The sequence below is a fragment of the Oryctolagus cuniculus genome, chromosome 20 (genome assembly GCF_964237555.1).
Source record: "Oryctolagus cuniculus chromosome 20, mOryCun1.1, whole genome shotgun sequence".
NCBI classification, from domain to species: domain Eukaryota; kingdom Metazoa; phylum Chordata; class Mammalia; order Lagomorpha; family Leporidae; genus Oryctolagus; species Oryctolagus cuniculus.
The window spans coordinates 17,618,282-17,646,112 of record NC_091451.1 but is presented as its reverse complement, the minus strand read 5'-3'; the positions used below and the strand labels follow the sequence as shown (position 1 = coordinate 17,646,112).

At 41.7% G+C, this 27,831-nt stretch overlaps 2 protein-coding genes across 25 annotated transcripts in view; one reads left to right on the top strand and one right to left on the bottom strand.

Annotated features, from left to right (window-relative positions):
• Positions 1-27,831, top strand: part of LOC108175891 (serine/threonine-protein kinase MARK2) — a 657,969-nt gene that overhangs the window by 283,788 nt on the left and 346,350 nt on the right. The gene's annotated exons all lie outside the window — the stretch shown is intronic.
• Positions 1-27,831, bottom strand: part of SIPA1L1 (signal induced proliferation associated 1 like 1) — a 429,087-nt gene that overhangs the window by 202,107 nt on the left and 199,149 nt on the right. For 15 of the 19 annotated variants that reach the window (XM_051826282.2, XM_070065182.1, XM_051826276.2 and 12 more), the window contains one exon: positions 5,033-5,097. The gene's annotated coding sequence lies outside the window, so the exon portion shown is untranslated. Of the gene's footprint in view, positions 1-5,032; positions 5,098-19,964; positions 20,104-27,831 lie in introns of those variants that run through there. The other 4 variants (XM_051826275.2, XM_051826274.2, XM_070065186.1 and 1 more) reach the window with 1 other exon arrangement.

Below are 27,831 nucleotides of genomic sequence, written 5' to 3'. Positions count from 1 at the left end.
TTCCAAATGGAGATTAAGTGAAAAGTTAATTGGGTACTGAACAAGTCTTTAGGACATTAAGGTCACAGTTCTTAGCCAGCAGGCCTTTTTTATGAACACAACCTAAAACCCTTGGTATTTTATGTTAGAGGAAAGATCTTACATTCCCATCGAGTCAGGAATTACATGAAGGGTAGTCACTGACAAGAACTACTTCTGCAATCAGCATCTTAGAACTCACTGCAAAATCACTCAGCAGGTGTGCTAACAATAATTTTATCATTCGAACACACGATTTACAAGAACTCCAAAGTGAACACAACAAGGTCTAACCAACAGTACCGCCCTGGACTAACAAAGAAAACCTAATTCACATGCACAGGCAAATGTGCCACGAAGCAGTCAAGTCCAGCTAAGGAAACAGTGAGGTGCACAGCAAGCTGTGGCTTCCTTCTGCTCACTGCCAGAAGCCACTCTTCTCGGAGATGCCCACAATATAGATACAGCCACATCCCCAAAAGTCAACTCACATTACAAGTGAAAAGTGTGGTCTTCTAGCTACTGAATGGATAAATGGATAAATCTCCTCAGCCTTTTCTCTTCAGAGCAGACATAGTAAGCCCTCCTCTAAATACATGCTGGAAATGACCCTTAAAACCACCTCCAGAGAAAACAAGAGAAAAAAAAAAAAATAAGATTTACTCTATTTAGGAAAAGTCTTCATTTTATTTCCCTGAGTAGTGATTTACAAGTATCTTCAACTTTGAAATGAATGTTATTATTTTAAAGGTTTATTACACAGTAAACTGAAACAAAGAAAATCTTTTAAAATAAAATGAAACACTGTCGATTTATCATTCAGTGAACACAAAAGATGACTTTGACCACTTTACTCCCAGGCACCTTGAACAAGCCATGCCAAGTCTAGGAACCCATTATTTTCAAACAGGGAAGACAAAGAGACCAAATTTCCATTTTAAACAGAGATATGGACAGGGCCTGTGCTGAGCCTCCGCCTGAGGTGCCAGCATCCCACATGGGTGCCAGTTTGTGTCTTGGCTGCTCCTCTTCTGATCCAGCTCTCTGCTTATGGCCTAGGCAAGCAGTGCAAAGTTCTAGGGCCCCTGGGAGACATGGAAGAAGTTCCTGGCTCCTAGTTTCAGGATGGCCCAGCTCCAGCTGTTACAGCCATTTGGGGAGTGAACCAGTGGAAGGAAGACCTTCCTTTCTGTCTTTCCCTTTCTCTGTAACTCTACCTCACCAATAAATAATACGCAAGAGAGATGCAGACAAATGGGGCATTACAAGCTGTAGGGCTTCCTCCTGCCTCCCTCGTGCTGTGGGGTTAGGAAGGCTCCAGGCAGCCACACAGCCCTTCATTTCCCTCAAGAGTGCCAGAGGTCAAAGGACAGGAGCTGGAAGACAGGCAACAGCTCCTCCCTACCTTCCACAGAGAGGACACGGCTAGAACGTGGACGAACTTTTCTAAAAGAGACCCATGAAATCACACCTGCTTACAAAACATCAACTATCCCACGGCTTTTCACTCTATCTAGGGAACCAGTCTATCTGCTTTCACCAGTGTGCACTGACTCTATAATACTGTCAAATTCCAAGAACAAGCTTCCTTTTCTAATTCCCTCAATCACACAATAAGCAGCAGAAACCACCGAGAAGCATTCCAGATAATTTGTGCCAATTTAGATGATTCATGTGCTGCCTTCCCAGACTAAATGGTCTACAGCCGGTGCTTCCACGTCCACCGGGGGCGGAGAGCAAGACCTAATTACAGAGCCGAGCCACTGCCAGAGGCTCCCCTGGCCCTGGGCCACGCCCACAAGCACACCATTTCATTCTGAGGTACAAAAACACCCGAAGTCTACAAGTACCTTTATAAAGATTTAAAAAAGGAGAAAGGCACCATTCCAGAAGAACACAAAATAGAGTGATGTTGGTTCACTGAACTGATTTTTCAAAGAAATTTTTCAAGAGCCCCTACTCTCTTAAAAAAAAAAAAAAAAAGACAAAAACATATTGGAGGATTATAACCTAGATATCCTATCTTGCATTTTTGTGCTTTTATTTGGTTGGACCTCTGAAATAGCACATCTTGATCACAGCCCGTAGGGAGGTGGGAGACAGGTTGTACTCTGGAATCCCACATATTGGGTATCTCCATGTGATGGCTAAAATGTTCTCACACCAGCAACACTGTGATTTCAGATCCCAGGTCCACAATGGGGTCGGGGAAGCTCAAGACAGTTACATTTAGGCCGGCGCCGCGGCTCACTAGGCTAATCCTCCGCCTTGTGGTGCTGGCAGGCACACTGGGTTCTAGTCCCGGTCGGGGCGCCGGATTCTGTCCTGGTTGCCCCTCTTCCAGGCCAGCTCTCTGCTGTGGCCAGGGAGTGCAGTGGAGGATGGCCCATGTCCTTGGGCCCTGCACCCCATGGGAGACCAGGAGAAACACCTGGCTCCTGCCATCAGATCAGCGCGGTGCGCCAGCCACAGCGCGCCGGCTGCGGCGGCCACTGGAGAGTGAACCAACGGCAAAGACCTTTCTCTCTGTCTCTCTCTCTCACTGTCCCCTCTGCCTGTCAAAAAAAAAAAAAAAAAAAAAGACAGTTACATTTAAATATAAGTAAAAGAAGAACTCACTCTTTTAACAATAAAAAGCACAAAAACCTAAAATGCAATTTCAACAAAAGATGTTATAGTTTTTCTTCTGTAACATGAATAAATGTATGAACTGAGGAGAAAAATACTTTGAGCTTGTTCTTTTTTAAAAAGTTCAACATTTAAATAAAAATGATACACACACACACCACAGAGATTTTCTTTTGATTTTCATAAATCTTTCTCTGACACTGTTCCAGTAATCAGGTTCTGAAGCGGAGAGGATGCATGGTTTGTGAATGGAACTGACTGTTCAGCTTCACAGAGGCCATATTCCAAACAAGAACAAAGTGTAACAAGAATCCTCCAACAGTCAAAGAATGAGCTTTTTGAATGAAGTTCAATAACTTAAGATCCACTTTAGACCAGAGTGGTACAAAGTAATCGATATGATCCAATGTTGCCTTGCAATAAAATAAGGGAAATGAGGGAACAAGAAAGATTTGTGAGAGGCTCTCGAGGTACAGTCATGGTCAATGGTCAGGTCAAAGGAGCAGATGTCTCCTACACCCACTGCCAGCAGCACAAGTAGCAAGGCAATAAACTGACAAATCTAGAATGCACAGAAGTGAAACCTTGCAGGCATGACAGCTACCTGTCAGAATGAGAAAAAGACATAGATGCGCGTTAAGTTTGCCTCAAGCATGCATTCGGACCACAGGAGGACTAAAACTATTTAAGTGAGACCGCGATCACCACACTGTAAAAAGCTCACGGAGGACACATTGGGTCTGAAAGCGTCCAACACATTCCAAGCCTGCACAGGAATGCCGAAGGGGGTTCAGAAAGAAAACTCAGCAGCAAGCAGAGCAGCACGGCAAAGTGCTTTGTAGCTGCAGATGAGACAAAAGCCGCTGGCATGCTGACTCAAACTCAGCCACCCAAAGTCGACCTCGTTTTGGTGCAGATCACTAGGAAGCCTAATAACAGATCTTTTGATGACTCTTTCAGTGATCCTGGATGTAGTGTGATTTTCAACAACAAAAGCACATAACATGTACTTTAAACCTGAAGTTTAAGCACAGAGAAGTCATACAATGCATGCGTGGTAAAAACACAATTACAGGGAACAATAAAGACCAACACAGGACAGTGGTTCATTGGGGGCTGAGACAGGGAACCGCTTTCAGGGAAGACTATCCTGGGTTTCTAACTGGTTGGTGAAATTGGTAAACACTCCGTTTCTCTACTGTGTTGGGGTCAGGAAGGTATATATGAATATTTGTTATGCTACTCTTTATCTGTGAAATTTAAATTTTGAGGGACAAAAGCAAACAAGGATTTATAAGTGCGAGTACAGGGTGCTTTAAAAAAAACATACACACAAGGTGTGCACTGCCAAATACACACACAGACAAGGAAGGGGGTAGTTTTGTGTTGGTAATCCAAGATCCTTTGAAGGGCTCACAGTCTAAGTGAGCTAATTAAAAGTCAAACCTCCAGGAGAAAAAAAGAGAAGCTGAAAGGGGTGTGTTTTATTCTCATGTCTCTGAATGCTAACTCACTACCTGAGAGCGGCTGCAAGAAAGCACGCCAGCCAACACGACACGCTGCGCCAGTTTAATTTAACTGTGTTATTTTGCCTTGCTTTGCAATTACTCCCACATCCCCCCAGGGAGAAACTAATGGATTACTAAAAATAAAATGGAGATTAAATGAATCACTTAGGATGTTTTGGCTTCCAACTCAAACTGGCTTCAACAAAAAAGGAAATGGACTGGCCCAAATACTTGGATGTCCGGAGTAGGGGCAGGCACCGGGGCTGGCTTCCCTGTGATTCCGGACTCTGTCTTCCGCCCCTGTGTGGTTCATGCTCCAGAGAGAGCCAGCAGGCTGCAGTCACAACACACCTCACATGAGCACACACCACCACCCAGAAAAGAGGCAGCGTCTTCCTGTACCTCTGTCCTAGGTATGAGGAGACTTGTGCCAGAAGCTCTGAGCAAACCTGCATTGGATGTCCCTGGCTACAATAGCACCATCCCTCTAGCCAGGTAACACTAGCTGATGTAGCCACAGTTCAAGCCAACCAAAGACAAAGTGGAGACGGAACTGTCCCTGAGCAGGGCCTACCCTGGAGCACTGATCCGTTCCTCAACCTCATAATGTGGTGAACAGATGGTTGCATGACATGGATCCAAGCCTAATGTCCACTCTGTTTATAGGGAATAGCTTGAGCACTTCTGTGTGTATCAAAACACAGGATAAATCACTATCAATATATTAGCACATAAAGTTATAGGCTCAGAAGGGTGACCAAATAAATTGATCTTTTTGAGAGAAGAGTTGAAATTTTTTCTGTGTTTCCATTTCTCTCATGTTAAAGGTAAATACAGAAACTTAATGCTTTATGGAGGAAGTATGGCATAGTACTTACTATGTTCTTGTGCCATGGCCACAGATACGTAGACAACAGCATCATCCACCCTAATAGTGTTTATCCTGGAAAAAAAAAACCACAGATGTTAAAGTACATATAAAAACTCACTAAAACAATGCAGTTGCCATAAAAACTCACTAAAACAATGCAGTTGCATATCATTGGCAAAACTCTTTATCTTTGCTTTGAAAGAGGCAAACCTGCCTTTCAATTAAACAGCTGCACTTCAATTAGACTTCAGAGAAAATTTCTCCAGGTTTAGAGTATCTCCAAATATTTCTCAGTTCAGATCGCCAGCACCTATTATAGATCTGAACCTCAAAAAACTAAAATAAATGAATATGTTTTAATCAAGAAGTTCTGTCCTGGGCTACTATTTATAAAACTCCAACAAAAAAGGGAAGAAAAAAATATTAAAGAACTTCACAAATCATGTAGTATACACATTACCACATACAACTGACCCAACCCAGTGCAATCTAAAGCTAGGAAAGTCAGCTCCAACTTCTAAACCTCTAAGATTCTCAGAAAAAAACAGTTCTCATCAGGAATAAAAAAAACTCAGATCTGATCCAAATAATTGATACTGCATCATCTTAATAAACTGACTATGTAGCATACCATGAAATACTGAATGAAGACTCCCATAAAACTGAAGACTTTTAAGTCTTGGAAGTGTTTTTAATATTCACCAGTGAAAGATAAGAACGCTGTCCTTGTCCAGACCCCAGGACGAATACGAATCCAGCAAATCAATCATATTCTCGATTCAACAGACAGAAAAACACAGAAACAAGCTAAGTAAGCTGCAAGGCCATGGGGTTTCCAGTGGGCATGAGCCTTGACAAGGCTGGGGTAGCTATCATGTATTCACAAAGGCCATGCTCAATGTATGTGACATTCAGCCACGCTGTTGCATTAGTCATGGTTCATATAAATTTTACAAAACAATTTTTTAAACAACCATTAAATAGAAGAACAAGGGTAGAAAGTTCACAATAGACAAATATTTGCAATACATATATCATCAAAGAATGCCCTGAGAATGTACAAAGAACTACCAAACAGTCAGAAAAAGACTATCCAAATAGGAGACCAAAATGGCAGTAAACGAATGAAAATGTGCTCAACCTCATTCATCACCATGGAAATACAAACAACACTAAAATGAGACAAAATGACATATTGATCAAAATGTCTAAAATTTTAGAACCTGGATATACCAAATCTTAGAATACGCAGCAATTCAACTTTCGAACACTGCTACTGGGAGTGTAAACTGGAGAACAGACAGTATCTGCCAGAGGCAAATATTAATACACCCTGTGACCCAGCAATGCCACTCCAGTGAATCCCTCTAGGAAAACACATACATGGGTACCTAAGACGCCTACAGTCAAAAAATGTGTGGTATAGTGGCCAAAGCCTGCTGAACTGTGGGAGAGTCACACATTGTAATCAAGAAATGTTTTCTGTGAAAAGCCAGACAGTAAATATTTCAGGCTTTGTTGGCCGTAAGGTCCCTAATTCTGTCACATCTCTTCAGCCCTGCCTTTGGAATCCAAACACAGACACAGGGAACATGGGTTTGGCTGTCGTCCAGTAAAACTTTATTTACAAAATCATACAGCCAGTCCACAGGTTGCAGTTTTGCCTGATACGCAGTGATGAATATAAATTAATCACAGTTGATAAAACAACACTAATGAAACTCACAAAGTTTGCCAACAAAAGCAGATACATTTGAGAACAGACTACATGACTCCATTTTATGAAGTTCGGAAACAAATGAACCAGAGATTTCAAAAGGTTCATGGAAAATTTGGATTAAAAGATAAGTTTATTTTGGTGCAAAAACATTTTAAAATCTACGCATAGCTTTTTTTCATAACATGCATTTTCTATTAACTTTTTTGAAGACCACTGTACACATGGAATCCAAAACATTTTTGTACCAAAACAAACTTACCTTTAGTTCAATTTTTCATGACCTTTTTAAAGTTCCCTTGTACATAAATTGGAATAGTACTAGTATACTGGGAAGGAGACAAAGCCTGCAAAAGTGGGTCAGGCGTTTGGTCTGGTAGTTAACAAACTGCTTAGCACCCGCTGTAGTGCCTGCATCTTGAGTTCTGGCTCTGCTCCTTACTCCAGGTTCCTGTTAATGCAGAACCAGAGAGGCAGCAGTTGAGCGCTTAAAGTGGCTGGATTCCGGCCACTCATGTGGGAAACCTTGATGGAGTTCCTGGCTCCCAGCTTTGGCCTCCGCCCAGCCCTGGTCATTGCAGCCATTTTGGAAGTGAAGGAGTGAAACAGCATATCGGATCTCATGTGTGTATATATCTCTGTCTCTAGGTCTCTAAAATAAATAAGTTTTAAAAATACTGTTCTTAAAAATAGACTGGGAGAGAGAACAAGTGGCCATTTTGGAGGGCCGGTAATATAGGGTTCCCTGATTTAAGTGGTACTTTCATGATTATGCACTTACGATTTACCTGTCTTCATTTTGAATAAAAAGGTGAAACATTTTAATATTTTATAAAAAAGAATACAGGCCAAATTCCTAGGCAGATGCTGCCTCACAGCTCACGGTCCCTTGGACATCCACTGCGGCTGTAGTGGGCAGCCTGTTCTCTCACTAGGGGGGCCTTGCAGTTCACTCTGCCCAGCTTCAAGCAGGGCCTCAGAAGAGCGACGATTAGACGGCACACAAAGGAGGACAGGAGGTGAATGTACCAAGAGGGTGAAGCGAGAGGAACAGAAGGGTGGACGAAGACACTGGTAGATATAAAGCACTGCATTTTAAAAATCTTCTGAATAATCTGTACAAAATGAAAAGTAACCTAAGCAGCTTAGAAACACACAATTTAGAAGGTCAGTGATCTTGCCATTTGGACATAAATAATGATAATCTTAAAGCTTGCTTAGACTCTTCAAAGACTGTTGAAGGGATTTGCTTCTAGTTCAACAACTTCTTCCAATCTAGCAAATAAATTATAATGGGCAGGAAGTTGCAGCTTTTCAAGGGAAGGAACAAAGCTGACAGATAACAAGAGTCACCTTTCTAGGCCTGCAAGCTTTCAATAACCTCTACACTTTGATTTCTTCTTATCACTAAATAAAGGTAAAGTGAACAGAGAACTGTAAATTACTAAAGAGGAATGAAAAAGAACCAGAGGAAAGTTTACAATTAAAACATATGACAGGGGCTGGTGCTGTGGAGCAGTGGGTTAAAGCCCTGGCCTAAAGCACCGGCATCCCATATGGGCGCTGGTTTGTGTCCTGGCTGCTCCTCTTCCAATCCAGCTCTCTGCTATGGCCTGGGAAAGCAGAAAATGGCCCAAGTCTTTGGGCCCCTGCAGCCGCGTGGGAGACCTGGAAGAAGCTCCCAGCTCGTGGCTTCGGATTGGCGCAACTCCTGCCGTTGTGGCCAATAGGGGAGTGAACCAGTGGATGGAAGCCCTCTCTCTCAAATAAATAAAATCTTTAAAAAAGAAAATGACAATCAAGTGTTTTATTTTTTAAATTCATTAGGTGGATAAATTATAGAATGGGCACAGAAAACAAAAAGATCAATGAAGTAAAAGTTAAACCTAAAAGGAGTATTCAGGATACTTCCCAAGTAGAGAAAGAAATGTAACCATGATAAAGAGAGAGGGAAGAGGTATGGATGACACAGTGAGTGTGTCTGACACCTGCCTAGAAGAAATATCAGAAAAAGATAACAGGAAGACTCACTGGTGCAAAAGACATTAATCATAAATCCAGAAAGGCCAACAAATAACAACCAAGAGAAAAATCAATACCAAGAAATATCACAGAAAAACATCATGTATCAAATAAAATGCAATCTTAAAAAGGCAGCAGAGAGGGTCCAGCACTGTGGCACAGCAGGTTAAACTGCTGCCTACAATGCTAGCATCCCATATGGGTGCTGCTCCACTTCCGATCCAGCTCCCTGCTAACACACCCGGGGAAAGCAATAGAAGATGGCTGGATTTCACAGATGAATACAACTTTTGAAAAGCATTGGCGTGTCCATTTACGATCTGTACACGTGTGTGTGTGTGTGTGTGTGTGTGTGTGTGTGTATATATATATATGTCATACTTCAAAACAACTTATCTAAAATTGAAGTGAATGATGAGCAAAGGAAAGTCACTAGGCTCCTCTCGTTGCAGCCAATCAGTGGAACACAACTTTTTCACTTTGATAAGCTGACTAAAGTAACATCTGCCAGGCTTCTCCACTGCACAGTTACTTCTATTTTTCTCCTTTGTAATTAGCAAGTATTTCACAGGGAGATCCTCTGAAACTATATAAGCATGCTGCTTCTCATCTAGCTTTCAATGAATGTTTTGTATTTTGTATGGATATTATTCATTAATTTGGTGGGTTATGACCTATAACTGCTATTATGTATTATAATCAGTTACAACCATTACTGATTTGTAACCCAGCCTGCTCAGCATTAGCCAATAGAAAAAGATGGCTTCCAGGTCATTCTAACATCACTCTAGCATTTTTTTTTAATAATAATTGCTTTAATTTCTGAAACTAGATGTTGTACTTTTTATCCTAGAAGCAGCATTTCTCCCGGTTCCTTTTATTAAAAGATAGAATTTTTTTAAAAATTAAAATCCAGGTGCTAGATATCCTCCTGGCTACTGGACATTACTCTGAGTCGCTCTCAATGGACTGAGCTGGGAAATACATGAGGGGACTTCAAAAAATCTGTGGGTACATTGAATTAAAAGATCAGTTTATTTTGGTGCAAAAAATGTTGAATTCCATGCATATACTTCTTTTGTAATACATATTTTCATGACCCTTAGTTAATAATGACAGCCACACCCATAGGATTTTTCAAGAAACTAGATGAGGCAGTAATACATGTAGCTAAAATGAAAAAGTCCAAAGCCCAGGAATCTAGATACTGTGTAGTAAGACAGCAGCAGGGGACATGCCTTGTCAACTACCAATTACAACCCAACAGGATCTGCAGATTAAAGTAAGATTACATTATTTAATAATGGTACTTCCACAGATGTTTATCCTTATTAAACATAAGGTAAATTAAACAAAATTCTTATTTCACTCTACATATGAAAATGAATCCCAATTTAACTGAAGACTTACATGTAATGGTCAAATTATAAAACTTTTATGGACAATAAAAGTATATTTCATGGCTTCTCAATGAGTTAACACAAAAAAGGAAAAGCATGAAGAAAATAAATCCATTCTAAATTAAAATAAAGAACTTTTGGAGGAGCGCACTTGTTCTAGCAGTTCAGTCATCAGCTGAGACACCTATGCCCCGTACTGAAGTGTGGGGGTCTGATGCTTGGCCCCTGACTCCAGCTTCCTGCTAATGCAGACCCATGGAGGGAACAGTGCAGCTCAAGTGACAAGAGTTCCTTTCACCCACAGGGGAGACCTGGATTGAGTTCAGCCAAAACCCAGTCACTGGGGGCATTTGGGCAATCAATCAGCAGATGGGAGTTCTACCTGTCTATCTCTCTGACCCCTAAATAAATAAAAAGAAAAAAATTTTAAAGAATTTATTTATTTGAAAGGCAGAGTTACAGAGAAAGGGAAAGAGAAAGAGAGAAACATTTTCCATCACTGGTTCACTCCCCAGATGGTCATTAAAGACCAGCGCTGGGCCAGGCCAAAGCTTGAGCAAGGAGCTTCATCCAGGTCTCCCACATGGGTGTCAGGGGCCCAAACACTTGAGCCATCTTCTGCTGTCTTCCCAGGCCATTAGCAGGGAGCCAGATCAAAAACGGAACAGCAGGGATGTGAATCGGTGCCCATATGGATGCTGGAGTTGCAGGCAGCAGCTTTACCAGCTATGCTACAATGCTAGCCCTGAAAAAAATTTTTTAAAGAATGAACTTCCATTCACTAAAGGATACACAAAGAAAACAAAAGGATAAGCCACAAATTAGAAAACATATCAACAAGAAAATCTAAGTATCCAGAATTCATTATAAATGTGCAACAAAGATAAGCTATACAAAAGAAAAACAAAAATAAGAATTACAAAAGAAAAGGAAATGCAAAGGTCCTTACACACAGGAAATGACAGTTTCTTCAGTAATGGGGGATATGAATAGAAAGCATCTTTACAGATCTACTAGCTTTACTGAACTTTCACAGCCAGTGTCAGGTGAGCAGCAAAGATGTGGGACAACAGCAAGGGCCCGCCCCCTGGTCACAGTGTGCACTGGTACAGTCCCTACAGGCCCTCTGGAAGCGCCAAGCACAGGCATCCCCTACCACCCAGCAATTTCACTCCTACATTGATGTTCACTGAGAACATGAAATCCAGAGACACGCACAGTTGTTCTCAACCACAGAAAACGGCGAACAACTCAAATCCGAACACTACCGTTAAAAACAAAGTGTGGTTCTGCTTGCAGCAAAACCAGTGAACTACGATGCTAAACACGTGAAGAAAGGAGATGATATCTCTGAATACATTTTTAAAAATAAACTAGTTTTAAACAAAAAAATTTAATTAGCTTACAAGCTCATCAAAGGCTGGATCACTATCACTTGTCATATCACTTAACAATCATTAAAATTTTCCAGTTTTTTAGAGAGATATTATGAATATTTCTAAAGCAAATACTTTTAAGTCCTCCAAAAGATAGTAACGCAATTCCTGACAGCTCTGAACACAAAACTGAGCTCATGGTAAACAGTGGATTAAACAAGATAAAACAAAATTGTAAGTTTCATTTGCTATGTATAGAAGAATGCACTTAAATTCTCAAAGTCCAAATAAAACACTTGAGAAGATATCACCCCATTGTAATTTTTCAAATGGAAAAACATGGATTTAAAGAAAAAGCAAAAACATGTATTTTGTTAGTGGGCTGTAGGGTGAGGTAAGATTGCTTCTATTGGGCTCCCACGAACTGGACTACCAATCATTTATGTATTCTATCTACAGTAAGGCTGCACAGCTTTTGACCAAAAGAGTATAAACTTTTCAAATCACCTTACTGGACTGTGAAAGCCACACACGAACAACCTCCCAGGAGCATGGTGCCTCTGGTCCAGGCAGCCCAGGTGGTCCCTCAGGACCACCTAACCACTCTCAAAGCAAAAGGTTCTTCACAACATTGAAAGTCAACAAATGTTAATAATCTGAAAAACCGCATAAGCTCTGTATTTAAAAGTGGAACCAGAGATACTCACTTAAGTGTTATATACTAGCATTCTGAATTTAGATTATGAGAGACCATATTTTATGTGGGTCATGGTATATATAAAATCTTTTAACCAGCTGGTAAGTTACATGGAGATATCAGCTGACAGTTCTAGCTGATTCAGCTCTAATTCATTTTGTTTGATTTCTAACAATCATTGTTTCAAGAAAGAGCAATTCTACAGCCTATAGAAGAGGTTTTCATTTTAAGCAGAGGTGACATCTTTACTTATGTAAGAAGTAATTACGCAGGTTAACAGAAGAAATGAACTGCTGCAGAACACACTAGACACATGTTTTGGCAAATCATTAGTTGTCATTCTCAAGAGTATGTGCTAGGGGGCCGGCGCCACGGCTCACTAGGCTAATCCTCCGCCTTGCAGCGCCGGCACACCGGGTTCTAGTCCCGGTCGGGGTGCCGGATTCTGTCCCGGTTGCCCCTCTTCCAGGCCAGCTCTCTGCTGTGGCCAGGGAGTGCAGTGGAGGATGGCCCAAGTCCTTGGGCCCTGCACCCCATGGGAGACCAGGAGAAGTACCTGGCTCCTGCCATCGGATCAGCGCGGTGCGCTGGCCGCAGCGCGCCAGCTACTCTCTCTCTCACTGTCCACTCTGCCTGTCAAAAAAAAAAAAAAAAAAAAAAAAAAAAGAGTATGTGCTAGGTGCATCAGCCTAACAAGTCACTGAACGTATTAAGTCATCATTTTGCTGCATGAATTCTCCATTCTTTACTTGAGTGCACTCTGAATAAATCAGAAGGCAATGTTTGCTTTCCTCTCTACAGCAACAACTGTGCATTTGGCCTGAAATCTAAATAACCAGCTTCTTTATGAAATTTTTGAAATTCAGCCAATATACAGATCTTTTCACTAAAAATAAGCACGAAAGAAAAAGGCTCAAATCATAATTGCCACATTTAACTACTCAGAATGGGGGAGGCCAGCCTTCTCAGACAACTTAGATCAACATGCACAGCCCTCAGCATCACCATACATGGTCTACTGTCACTGAACACAAAACAGTTTTCAAGAACTTGAAGCAGGCACATTCAGCTGGATCAGCCTCTATGGCCTAATAGCTACTGATGCAATACTTAATTGAATAATGTCTTTCTACACTGGTTTAGCCTACATTAAGTGTGATGGTCAGTTTTATATGTAAATGAGGATACAATACTCCATTATTTAATCAAATACTAATTTAGTTGCTGTTAAGATATTTTGGGTCTGGGGCTAATAATCTACAGTTGTTGACTTCAAAAAAAGCAAAGTATCCTTGCTAAAATGAGTGGGCTTCATCCTAACAGCTGAAAAACCTTAAGAGCAACAACTGAGGGTTGTCAAACAAAGAGAAATTCTATCTCAAGACTGCAGAATCAACTCTGTCTCAGTTTCCAGCCTGAACTGGCCCTTCAGATTTTCAATTGCAGCCCTGACTGCATTGGTCAACTAGCTCCTTAAAATCAAACAGTCCCCATCTCTCTCTTGATATACATACATACATATGTGTGTGTACAGATATCCACATATATCCATATGTTCTATCTGTCCACAGAACCTTGACTGATACACCTGAGTTAAAAGAAATACCATCCACCAATTCTAACACCCAACGAGCAGTGTGTTTTCCACCCAACCAGTTCTCCAGTGCTTGGAAGACATCAACTTGACATTCTGCAATTTAATTTGATGCTGACACTGTCTGTGTGGAGTTAGTTTAGAGCCCACAAGCAAACAGCTCAGTCCCATCAGAATGCCCCACTTCAGATGTCAATGATTTAAGTCCAGGCCTCAGTACTTCTGGCCAACATGGTGGATTCCGCAAACTCCATGGTTCAATAATTTCCTAAAATGACTCACAGAACTCAACAAAAGTTACTTACGTTTTACAATTTGTTACAAAGGATGCAACTGTGGAATCAGCCCATGGAGGAAGGACAGGAAGAAATCCCAGGGAACAGGACGCCCTCTCTGGAGGTACCTTCACAGGTTCCCAACTCAGAAGCTCCCAGAACCCCATGGTGGGGGGTATTTTTTTTTTTTTTTTTTTGCGGGGGGGATGGAGGCTACATCATGTAGGCATGATTGATTAGATCACTGGCCATGAGTGATTAGCAATTCAGTCACAGCCTGTTTCCCCTCTACGTAGGTAACAGCTGAAAGTTCCACACCTGTAACACATGGTGGACACCTCTGGCAATAAGCCCTGACCCTGCAGGCTACAGGGGGCTGTCAGCCTCAGCCACCAGTTATCTCATTAACATGGAAGACTAAGACCAAACTCCTAATAAGAGGCTCCCACCACCCCTGTCACTCAGGATAGCTGACAAGCGTTTTAGATGCTCTGTGCCAAGAACCATAGGCAGAGATCAAACACTGATTTCTTGTACCACATCAGGCAAAAGATGGTAAGCTCACTGGGAGTTTCAAAGATTCTTAAATTTAAAATCATACAAAGAAAGACACTTTAATTCTATTCACCTGGAGAAACAAATCCATCTAGAGACCATATTCAGTGATGGAGATATTTTCCCAACTAACCAAAAGTAGACTGTGGGAAGTGGAATACAGAACAAATTTGAAACAAACAAGTACTGGGGGAAGAAGAGCTCTTGAAACCTGAAGGGGAGAAGGGCTGGGAGGGAACCACACAAAGCACCACAGAGAAAGCCACCACAGAGCTGAGAGCTGTCACGGTGAGGACTTACTCATCCAATCTTTCTATACAACAGTTTCAGCACCTATCAGGAGCCATTGTTTTATTGACTGTCTCATGTTGTTGTCCACAATGGTGAATTTTATTATTATCTCTAATTCTCTAATATCTCTAATTCTCAGGAAGGACGAGAAGCTAATGACATAATCATAAAAACAAAAACAAACAAAAATGGAGCTGGCACTGTAGCATAATAGGTCAAGCATGAGCATCCCATATGGGTATCAGTTCGAATCCTGGCTGCTCCACTTCCAATCCAGCTCTCTGCTTATGGCCTGGGAAAGCAGTGGAAGAAGGCCCAAGTGCTTAGGCCCCTGCACCTCGCTTTGGATTGGTCCAGCTCTGACTGTTGTGGTCATTTGAGGAGTGAACCAGTGGATGGAAGATCTTTCTCTCTGTCTCCCCTTCTTTTTATTTGTAACTCTGCCTCTCAAATAAATCTTAAATAAACAAACAAACAATCCTACAAAGTGACACAGCCACCAAGTGGTACCAGATCCCAAGTAGAAACACAGGCCTTGCTGTGAGCTACTGAAGGACAGGCATCCCTAATCAGAATATTTCTCAGGCAGAGCAACAAGGCAAAAACATTCCAAGACAGAGGATCTTAGACACATTAAAAGAAACCATAGGCATATTGAAAGTAAACAGCATATGATATTTTAGATTTGTACAGAGGGGATTAAAGGGACCAAGCAGAAAAATAAACAAATTGTGTAAAAAGAAAAGATTTCTGGTTCAAAATTGCTAATGTCCATTAAATAAAATTCATGGGAGGCCACTGTTTTGAACTGAGCTCCCACAGTATGTCCCAAAAGACCAAGCCAATATAAGTCCTGTTAAGCGCTATGTAATCAAACCAAGACATTAAAAAAAAAAAAAAAAAAAAAAAAAGGAAAATCCCTAAACAGTAGTTGTCTAAAAATCCAGAGATTCACAGCAACTAATCAGAAGGGGCACCGTCAACTTGAACCTCCACTATGACAAAGTCCCCTCTGCTTTTCATCACTACAAGAAAAGTAACCTGCAGTAACCTGCTGTTCATCATTCTGTTTTGAATTATCCTACTTCCTTGTTCCTGCTTAAGCTATTGTACAAAACCAAATGTTCTACCACGTGCAACGGGCACCTCTGTTTTTGTTAGATGGAATGCTGTTCTATTCAGAGAAAACTAATAAACATCAATTAGATCTTAAAATTAAATGTGTTTGGGGCCAGCACTGTGGCAAAGCAGGTAAAGCTGCCACATGGAAGTGGCATCCCAAATGAGCACCCATCAAGCCGTCGCTGCTCCACCTTTGATCCAGCTCCCTGCCAATGTTCCTGGGAAAGCAGCAGAAAATGAGGGAGACCCAAAAGAAGCTCCCGGCTCCTGGCTTCAGACAAGCCTAGCTCTGGCCGTTGTTGGTCATCTGGGGAGTGAACCAGAGGATGGAAGATCTCGTGCTCATTCATGCTCTAACTCTGCCTTTCAAATACATAAATAAATCTTTTTAAAAAATTAAATGTGTTGAAATTTGCTTTTAAACATAACCTACAAACTTAACTTTTTTCCACCCTTCTATCTCAATAAAATTGAGTAATATAAATAACTAATAAACTCAAAAGAATACAGGAAATCCCATATAGATGACATCAGTGGAGCAGTGCAGTGAAACAAATCTGAGAAATAGAAAGCATGTGGGGCAAATTAAACAGACAAAAGGCAAAACATAACAGGCACAAAATACCTGAAACTCCTACAAGTAACAGAGCAGACCTTCCAATAAATCTTCCTGGGCAGAACCCAGGAAAAACAAACAGTAAGTACCAGCATATACTGGAGAAACAGCAGAACTTGCATAGTAAGATAGGTAATCACACAGCAAGACCCCAACATCAGTTCTCACCATTTTTTGTGCAGCTATTGTGTAGTGTTGGCCTCCAAGAGAGGGTCACAGTGTGCTTGGAACTAGAGGATTTGACACTGCTCCAGATGACTAAGGAGTTCATTATGGTGACCCTACACTCAGCAAGCAAGTTAAATACATCTTTGGGGAAGAGCCACCCTATCTTTCTGCCATGGCTCACATGTGCTACCAGATGAACTATGTGTCTATAACAAAGCTGAATTGAATCTTCTAGTGCCACTGTTTACTACAAATAATTCTATGACAATCTATATCCCATCACAAGGAGATCAATAAATGGAAAGAAGTATTGAATTTAAGAATGCCTAAGGAAAAATTAATATGAGAAAACAAAAGCCATGTTATTAATAAGTCCTCTCTCCCTAACTCAAGGAAATAGGACATCTATAAAAAAGAAAAACTAAATTGATTATTTTTGGTTAAAACAAGATTAGTGGGACATGGAAGGAGGAAGAGAAGGTTATTATCTGATCATGGAAGTCTATGTCTGAATTCTATAACCTGTACTCCACCACTAACAGACAAACCAAACTGGACCCTTTACCCTCTCTGTCTTTCAGATCTCTACTCTGGCTTCTTCTCTTCTGCCCACATGCATGTATGATGCCTCTGTAAACCACAGAAATCCTTTGCCAAAACAAGGATCCCCTTCCAAAATCAAGAAGTAAAACAGTAAGAAGGTGGGGGCCTGCACCGTGGCTCACTTGGTTAATGGGCGCCAGGTTATAGTCCTGATTGCTCCTCTTCCAGTCCAGCTCTCTGCTGTGGCCCGGGAGGGCAGTGGAGAATAGCCCAAGTGCTTGGGCCCCTATACCCACAGGGGAGACTGGGAGGAAGCACCTGGCTCCTGGCTTTGGATTGGCATAGCTCCAGCCATGGCGGCCATTTGGGGGGTGAACCAACGGAAGAAATACCTTTCTCTCTGTCCCTCTCACAGTCTAACTCTGTCAAATAAATAAATTTAAAAAACAAATAGTAAGAAGGTGCCAATGATCATTTGAAAATTCCCATCTTAACATAACTGGATGGATGGTCCTGCTATTACATGAAGAAAAAAAGCAAAAGAGAATAATGAGAAAGGGGGAAACAACTGACAACATGTCCAATATAAAATGTTACATGTACAAGATGGGCTTACAAAACAAAGGGCCTAAGAGCCAATGCTGTGGCTTAGTAGGTTAAGGCCCTGCCTCTGGTGCCAGCAACCCATATGGCACCGGTTCCAGTCCTGGCTGCTCCACTTTCCATCCTGCTCCCTGCTAATAGCATGGGAAAGCAGTGGAAGATGACCCAACTACTTGGAACCCTGCACCTACGTGGGAGACTGGGAAGAAGCTCCTGGCTTTGGATTGGCCCAACTCCAGCCGTTGCGGCCATCTAGACAGTGAACCAGGGATGGAAGACCTCTCTCTCTCTGCCTTTAACTCTGCCTCTCAAATAAGTAAATCTTTTTTTTTTCAAGACCCTATGTATATAGAACGTATTCTGTTGCACTGTTTTCATTGGTCAATAGAAGATTTCACAAAAATTCAACCTAACTCTCAACAATCAGAGTATTTAATGTGCAAATCCAAATTCATCCCTTCTCTTGGAAAATGAGGAGACCTGATAACTTGGGCCAACACCCCCAAAAAGCAATGGTGGTTGGAGCCACAGGGCCTGCATGGGCCCTGCACTCCCTCATTCTCTACCACCCCCAAGACTGTCTTCCTAATCATAAGCCTATGTTAGCTGCCATTTATCATTCTACTCACCCCTGTGTTTTTCTTACAGTAGAAAAATATTTTTTCCTTATCCAGGGACCTGCTCTTATTCACTGTGGTGGTCAGTAAGGCCCATGCAGACACTTGGGTTTGTGGAGAAAGAAACTGAAGATATACAGATCTCTGGCATAAAGGAAAAAAAAATAAATAAAAGAGGGGAGTGTTCGGGAAAGGACTTGATGTAAGTTAAAATGAAAGAAGGCCAAGCTCACCAACAAGAATATATAAAAGGAGATGGCAAGTATAAATGGCACTTTAGGAAACAGCCATGATCCAAGTCAGTCAAGTACAGTGAAAGGACTGAGATGCACAAGAAAGAATTCAAATGAGTTAGGCTGACAGAACACTGACTACTGAAAAACTTTATTCTGTTGTAGACTAGTGCTGTCAAAAGAGACTACAGTCCCTTACAAAGTAATCTGATGTTATAACAACAACGAAAGTCAAGTTTAAGGTATCCATCAAACTGTACTACATATTAATTTGTTAACACAGAAAGATGTGTCTCTTAATTACTATCAACATAAATGTTACTATGTCAAGTTATTTGGAAGTCATTTTTCATTGGCCAGAATTATCATGACATTGATATTACTCAAGTTTAACATGTGAAAAGTACTTTCAAAGGAAAAGGCAAAAAAAAAAAAATACTAGGTACAATTCAACAACAAAATTCCCTTCGAAGTTTTAGACTTGTAAGAGTAACTTGGGCTGTTAAAATGACAAAAATGTCCAGTTAATCAAATAAAAAAGTTAGCAGATATGCCCTCTAAATTTCTATATGATAAGAAAAAAAGGCCCATTTTACTGAAAATTTACTCAATGAGGCACAGCTCTCATTGCTGCTTCACTCCCCAAATGCCAAGGGATAGGAACTTAGTCAAGGTCTCCCAGATGGGTTGCAGGGACCCAAGCAACTTGAGCCATCATCTGCTGCTGCCCGATGTGCACAACAGCAGGAAGCTGGAATGGGGAGCAGAGGTAGTATACCGATATGCGAACAACGGAGTCAAATGTCCACCCCTACAGAAGAATTTAGAGCAACACACAGGCAAAAGCCATCAGACTGTGAATAAGCAGGAACACTGATTCACATTTCCTTAAATGAGAAAATTTAGAAACACTATAATGTAAAACGGGTTTCTCTGTTATAGCTTGTACACTAGATAATGAGATAGATAAATTGAATATAGAATAGTGACAGAATTCATAAGGAAATACAATTTCAATATTAAAAGTGACCCTTAATAAAACAAAAACAATAAAGCCAAAATGTAGTCATCAGTTTAGAAGTATTAAATTAGCAAAATGATGCTCTATACCTTTGACAGGAGTAAGTTGCTCTGGTGCTATAAGACAGGATAGTGCTCTGAAAAGCAGGGAGTGCTGGGTAACCTGCTCAGAACCCTTGCAGAAGTCATCAAGGGCACTCGCAGGCGTTCATCCCAGAGGAAACGGGGCCTATGTGAATAACACAACAGAAGCAAAAGGGTAGGAATGAAAATATGCTCTGCAAAAACACAGCAGAAAAAGGATCTGGCAACACAAAAATTATCCCTCAGCAGAAGTATTATATAGAAAAAGTACACCAGCACCAAACCTGTAATTTATTATTCTTTAATGTGACAATAATGAAGACCAGATGTAAACCTGGAAAAATAACATATCAGGTCAAGGTACCAAGTAAAATAACATCCCTACACTAAGATTGCAACCAGGTAACAAAGGAGAAACGTGTCTACATGTGGTCAGACAAGAATGGAAGTATTCAGAAAGTGAAAGTAATTATTATTGGAGTTGATAGATTTATGAAGCATTTTTTCATCTTTCAATATTCTTTTAATAACAGTAGATGAAATGGGAAGAAAATCTAGGCATCATTGGATTACAAGGTTGGCACAGGGGGCTGGTGGTGTGGGTAAAGCTGCCACCTGTGATGCCAGCATCCCACACAGGTGCCAGTTTGTGTCCCAGCTGTTCCACTTCAATCCACCTCCCTGCTAATGACCTGGGAAAGCAGTCAAAACAGGCTCAAGCGGTGAGTCTCTGCCACCCATGTGGCAGACATAGATGAATCGCCTGCCTTCAGCCTGGCCCAGCCCTGGCTGTTGAGGGCATTTAAGGAGAGAAACAGCTGATAGAAGATCTACCCCCTGCCCCTTCAAATAAATAAATAAATCTTTAAAAAAAATAATGAATGGCACATAAACAAGAGACTCCTAGAGGAGCCCAAAATTACAGAGCAGTGAAGACGCATTCGAACAAATGAATTAACAAGAAGTCATCACCAGCTTTAGAAGCTCAGGGAAGCTGCCAGGACATATCTAGAGCAGGCTCAGCAGAAGGGCAGCGACATAAAGACTGTTGGGGCTGGCACTGTGGTTAAACGGGTTAAACCATCGTCTGCAACACCAGCATCCCATATGGGCACAAGTTCAAGGCCCCACTGCTCCACTTCTAATCCAGCTCCCTGCTAACGCACCGGGCAAAGCAGGGGAAGGTGGCCCAAGTCCTTGGGCCCCTGCACCCATGTTGGAGATTCAGATGAAGTTCCTGGCTCCTGGCTTTAGCCAGGTCCAGCCCTGGCCATTGCAGCCATTTGGGGAGTGAACCACCAGATGGAAGACCTCTCCCTCCCCCTCTCACTCTCCCTGTAATTCTGCCCTTCAAAAAAAGGAGAGTGAGCAATGAGTAAAGAGAAAAAGGAAGTGAAAATGTGGAAGATCAGGAATTCTTGCGGGTCACACAACTCAAGGACTCAGATTACATGGAGCACAACCTTGCTTTTTATCATCTGCCACCCATAAGTAATCAAATTTGTTTTTTTTTTTTAAAGTGATGCCTCACTTAAATTTCTCATATCCTCGTAATGTGGGACACATCAATTAGAACATCTGTCAAATAAATTATTCTCATACTGCGTTCAACAAAAGCTAGAAGTCTGAAGTTAAATCCCAAATAACTGTCTTAGAGCAGCAAATACTTTACATGGGTATAACATTCACATTTTTCATCATTTTAACATGCCACAAGGTTGCACCTATAAAACAATGGCATACCTTACATATCAAAATACCTTAAACTCAGTAATATGTGAAATAATGGTTTCTGCCCTTCAGACTTCTCTCATGTTCCTTTATAACTACAACTGGAAAGAGGGCAAGGAAACAGGAGGAGGAAGTGGGCATATGCAATTTTAAGTTACTTTTTTGTTTTATGAAAGTATAAAATACTGAACATTTCACCAGGCAGATTACTGGGCTGATTCAGCAAAGTGGACTCATGCTCATAAATGCAGAACATAAATCCCGTGTACACAGGTTTCACAGCACTTCGCATGACTGATGGCCATGTCACAGCACAGCCAAAGCAACTTTAAGGAAAAAGGACAACTGAAACAGCGTACTTTTAATGAAATATAATGTACTTAAAATTGTTTTTCTATGGATACTTTAAAAATATTTATTTTAATAGAAATGTTAATTAAATGACTACCCCACTTGTGTCAATTTAAATGCTGTATTAACATCTTTCCAAATTTTCTAAGTCTAAAATTACTGTCCAAATAGTTTTCTGAAATAAATGAATATAACATAATACTAACAATTTTCAGTGACAATTTCATTCAGGTTTTAGATTCAAGAAATGGATTATCCAGAAACATTAAAGAAAAATATTTGGTGGGGGGCAGGAGTTTAGCTTAGTAGTTAAGACACCCATGTACTGCATCAGAATGCCTGGGTTCAATTCCCAGCTCTGGCTCCTGACTAGCTAGCTTCTTGCTAATGCAAACCCTGGAAGACAGTGGTTAGGGCTTTGGGTTCCTGCTGCCAATGTAGGAAACTTTAATTGTGTTCCTGGTTCCGGGCTGGTCCTAGCCCACCCCAGACCAGCCCAGCCCAGCCATGAGGGGCACTTGGAGAGGATATCGGCAGATGGGAGCTCTTTCTCTCCCTCTCTCTCAAATAAACATAGAATTTTATATATATTTGAACCATCTGCAGCATCAGATACCCTTAGAAATTACCACAATTAGCCTCTAAGCTGACATGTACTTACACATTTCTAAATGATTTACAAATAAACACAATTTGTCAATCAATACATTTATTAGACCCTTGCCTATACTATTGGAAATATATAACCAAATCAATAAAATTAGCATCTTAAAAAGTTCCTTATAAGAATGGCCCAGTTACTTATTCCTAAAACATTTAAGTGACTCTGAATATACCCATGTTCAGCATCAAAGCCAAGACAGGTGGACCTCGATCAAGATGGCTGCATAGGGAGGAGCCTGACTTGCCTCAGCCACAAGCAAACAAAGGAAGGAGCAGGTTTCCAGGACACTGAGAGAACTTCAGTGAAGAAGTGACGCATCATGACCCCAGCCATCACTGTGGACCAGAAACACTAACTGCAGCAGAATTCCACCATCCTCACTGATTTAAACCCAGCCCAGTAAGCTGACGGGGACTGAAGAGATGCTTGCTCCAAAAACTGAGCCCATATTACCTCCTTCCACCCACAAAGCACTAGACTTGGCGCTGCTGTGGTACAGTCTCTGCTAACCTCTATGCTGATGTAAGGGTCACTATCAGAAGCCCCAAGCCAGGGACAAAGTACTTGCCAGGCCTCTGGCATCCTATAGCAGTCACTGGAGTCTACTCTGCATCCAGGACCTAGGGAAGACACTATCTGCATTCCACTGCTCAAGACCCACGCCTGCCAGCGCACAGACCCTAGCATGGGCTATTCTCCACCCAGCAGGACTGGAGGAAGGTCGCCCCCACATCCCTCAGTAAGCCCTCTCTGTCCCACAGCACCAGGAATGCGGCCACTGCTATCACAAACACCAGTGTGACTGACAGCCAACTTCCTGGGGATTGAAGATGCACACCTTAGGAAAGCCACACCCACTTCAAAGTCATACTGCTCCCTCCACAAGCTGCTGCAGACTACGCGGTGACACACACAGACCCTGCTGCCACTGACCACAGCTGAAGAACTCACTCTAAGGTTACAGTTCTGAGCTCAGCTACACCCAAAGCGAAGCAATAACCTAAGTGATACTCTGCAACTCCATCTGAATAACAACAAAACTTTTCTAAAAAAACCTACTCGATAAAGAAGGAACTATTACAGCAGGTGTGCAGACATCAACATGTGGACGCAGGACTCACAGAGAAGGACGCCTGAGAAATCCAAAAGAACACAACAGTCCTCCAGATTGGATCCCAATTTTGAAGGAAATCTATGAGATTCCTGAACAAAGAATTCAAAGTGATGCTTCTAAAGAAACTAAATTAGATGCAACAGGATACAGTTAAAAGAAATGAGGAAAACAATACATGATATAAATGACAAATTCAACAGAGATAGAAATCATTTTTAAAAAAAATCAGAAAATTTGCAGCTGAAAACATCAAACGATTAAATAAAAAAAAGTAACTGAAAGCTTCATCAACAGAATAGAAGGAAGAATTTCTGATGCAAAGGAGACTTTTGAAATAACTCAAATACAAAATAAGAGAAAAGAATTAAAAAGCATGAAGAAACCCTATGGGACAGATGAGATATCATTAAGTGAATACATGTTACATTATAGATTACAGTCAAATTGTGAAAAGGTAAGAACAAGGAGAGAATCCTCACAACAGTGAAAGAAAAACAACAAGTTACTAATAAAGAAAATATCACTGGACTAACAGACTTTTCTTTTTAATTAAAGATTTATTTATTTATTTGAGAGGCAGAGTTACAGAGAGAGGCCAAGACATGGAAAGGTCTTCAAGCCATTGGTTCACTCCCCAAACAGAAGCAACAGCTGGAGCTGAGCCGATCCAAAGCCCGGAGCCAGGAGCTTCTTCCTGGTCTCCCACGCGGGCACAGGGTCCCAAGGACTTGAGCTATGTTCCGCTGCTTCCCCAGGCCGTAGAGGAAAGCAGGATCGAAAGTGGAGCAGCTGGAACTCGAACTGGCGCCCATATGGAACGCTGGCACTGCAGGCGGCTGCTTTACCTGCTACAGCACAGCATCGGCCCCTAACAGACTTTTCAACAGAAACCCTACAGGCCAGAACTGATTGGTATGAAAATATTCAAGGTCTTAAAAGAAATACTCTTAACAAAGAATTTTTTTTTTTTTTTTTTTTTTTTTTTTTTTGGGCAGGCAGAGTGGACAGTGAGAGAGAGAGACAGAGAGAGAAAGGTCTTCCTTTTGCCGTTGGTTCACCCTCCAATGGCCGCCGCTGCAGCCAGCGCACCGTGCTGATCCGATGGCAGGAGCCAGGATCCAGGTGCTTTTCCTGGTCTCCCATGGGGTGCAGGGCCCAAGCACCTGGGCCATCCTCCACTGCACTCCCTGGCCATAGCAGAGAGCTGGCCTGGAAGAGGGGCAACCGGGACAGAATCCGGCGCCCCGACCGGGACTAGAACCCGGTGTGCCGGCGCCGCAAGGTGGAGGATTAGCCTATTGAGCCACGGCGCCGGCCAACAAAGAATATTTTATATAGCGAAGTTATCCCTTCAGGAGTGAAGAAAGTGCTGGTGCTGTGGCGTAACAGGTAAAGCCACTGCCTGCAGGACCTACATCCCATACGGGCGCCAGTCCGAGTCCCAGCTGCTCCACTTCCGATCCAGCTCTCTGTTATGGCCTGGGAAAGCAGTGGAAGATGGCCCAAGCCCTTAGGCCCCTGCACCTGCATGGGAGACCTGGAAGAAGCTCCTGGCTTTGGATCAGTGCAGCTCCGGCCATTGTGTTCATCTGCAGAGTGAATTAGTGGATGAAAGACCTCTCTCTCTCTCTGCCTCTCTGTGACTCTGCCTTTCAAATAAATAAATCTTTAAATAAACACATACACACACACACACACACACACACACACACACAAAGTGAAGGAGAGGTAAAGGATTTCCGAAAAAAGCAAAAACAGAGAATCCACCACCACCAGACCAGCCCTACAAGAAATCCTGAAGGGAGTTCTACACTAGCATTAACCATATATGAAAACATGACAGTACCAAATTCTCGAACAGACAAGAAATTGAATTAGGGGCTGGCGCCATGGTTCACTTGGTTAATCCTCCACCTGCGGCGCCAGCATCCCATATGGGCACCGGGTTCTAGTCCCGCTGCTCCTCTTCCAGGCCAGCTCTCTGCTGTGGCCCGGGAGGGCAGTGGAGGATGGCCTAGGTCCTTGGGTGCCTACACCCGCATGGGAGACCAGGGGAAGCACCTGGTTCCTGGCTTCGGATCGGCATAGTTCTGGCTGTAGCAGCCATTTGGGGAGTGAACCAACAGAAGGAAGATCTTTCTGTCTCTCACTGTCTAACTCTATCTATCAAATAAATTAAAAAAAAAAAAAAAGAAAGAAAAAGAAAAAGAAACTGAATTCACAGGTAAAGATACTAAGAGAAATATATACCATGAAAATGGAAACCAAAAACAAGCAAGATAGCTACAGTCATACCAGATGAAACAGACTTTAAATCAAAACCAAACTGTAAAAAAGAGACAAAGAAAGACATTAGATATTGATTAGAAGATTAGAGGATCTATGTACTCAACATAAAACCACAGAATATATAAAGTACAATCAGACCTAAAAGGATAGACTCCAATGCAATTAAGTGGCTTTCAACCCATTGTCATCAACAGACATATCATCCGGACAGAAATATGCCAAAGACATATCAGAGTTGAACCATAAGATAGAATAAATGTTCCTACCACACATTTGTAGAACATTTTACCCAACAGCTATAGAATTACACATTGTTGCCACTAGCACATGTAACATTTCCTAGGGCACCTCATACATTAGGGCACAAATAAAGTTCCAGTGTATGGTTCAATATTTGCTTATTAATAAACATCATAAATCACATAGACCGAAAACAAAATCATGTGATTTTCTCAATAGCTAAAGAGAAAGCATTTGGTTAAATTCAACATCTCTTAGTGATAAATACTTTCAACAAATTAGTTCAAAATATTTCTCGTCTGCTTTGAAAAAAGACAAGGATGCCGAATTTCACCACTCTTATTCAATACAGTATTGGAAATATTAATAAGAGCAATTAGGGAAGAAAAAGAAATAAAGGAAATCAAAATTGGAAAGTAAGAAATCAAAATATCTATGCTTTCAGGCAATATAAAGACTCCACCAAAAACCTGTTAGAGCTGAGAAACTCAGTAAATTCACAGTATATAAAATAAACATTAAAAATGCCATTTTTATATATTAATAATAATCTTGCTGAAAAAGAAATCAAGAAGTCCCACTCAAAATAGCTACCAAAACAGTGTAAAAATTTAAGAAAGGGGGCAGGCACTGTGGTATAGTAGGCTAAGCCTCCACCTGCAGTGCCAGCATCCCATGTGGGCACCAGTTTGTGCCTACACTGCTCCTCTTCAGATCCAGCTCTCTGCTTATGGCCTGGAAAAGCAGTGGAAGATGGCCCATGTGCATGGGCCCCTGAACCTGAGTGGGAAAACTAGAAGCAGCTCCTGGCTCCTGGCTTCATCAGTTGCAGCCATTTGGGGAGTGAACCAGTGGATGTAAGACCTTTCTCTCTGTCAATTAAATAAACAAAAATCTTTTTAAAAAATTCAGGAATGAATTTAACCAAAGAAGTGAAAAATCTCAACAATAAAAATGATTACACACCAATGAAAGAAATAATCCAGAACACACAAAAAAATGAAAAGGTATCTCCCACTCACAGATTGGAAAAAATGTTAAAATATCTATACTTTTTTAATTTTTATTTGACAGAGCTACAGACAGTGAGAGGGAGAGAGACAGAGACAAAGGTCTTCCTTTCGTTGGTTCACCCCGTAAATGGCCACTATGGCCGTCACTGCGCCAATCCAAAGCCAGGAGCCAGGTGCTTCTTCCTGGTCTCCCATGCGGGTACATGGGCCCAAGCAAACTTGGGCCATCCTCCACTGCACTCCCGGGCCACAGCAGAGAGCTGGACTGGAAGAGGAGCAATCAGAACTAGAAACCAGCACCCATATGGGATGCTGGCGCCACAGGTGGAGGATTAGCCAAGTGAGCCAAGGCATCGGCCCCAAAATGTCTATACTTCTTAAAATTCATATGGAAGCCAGCGCCGCGGCTCACTAGGCTAATCCTCCACCTGAGGCTCCAGCACACCGGGTTCTAGTCCTGGTTGGGGCACC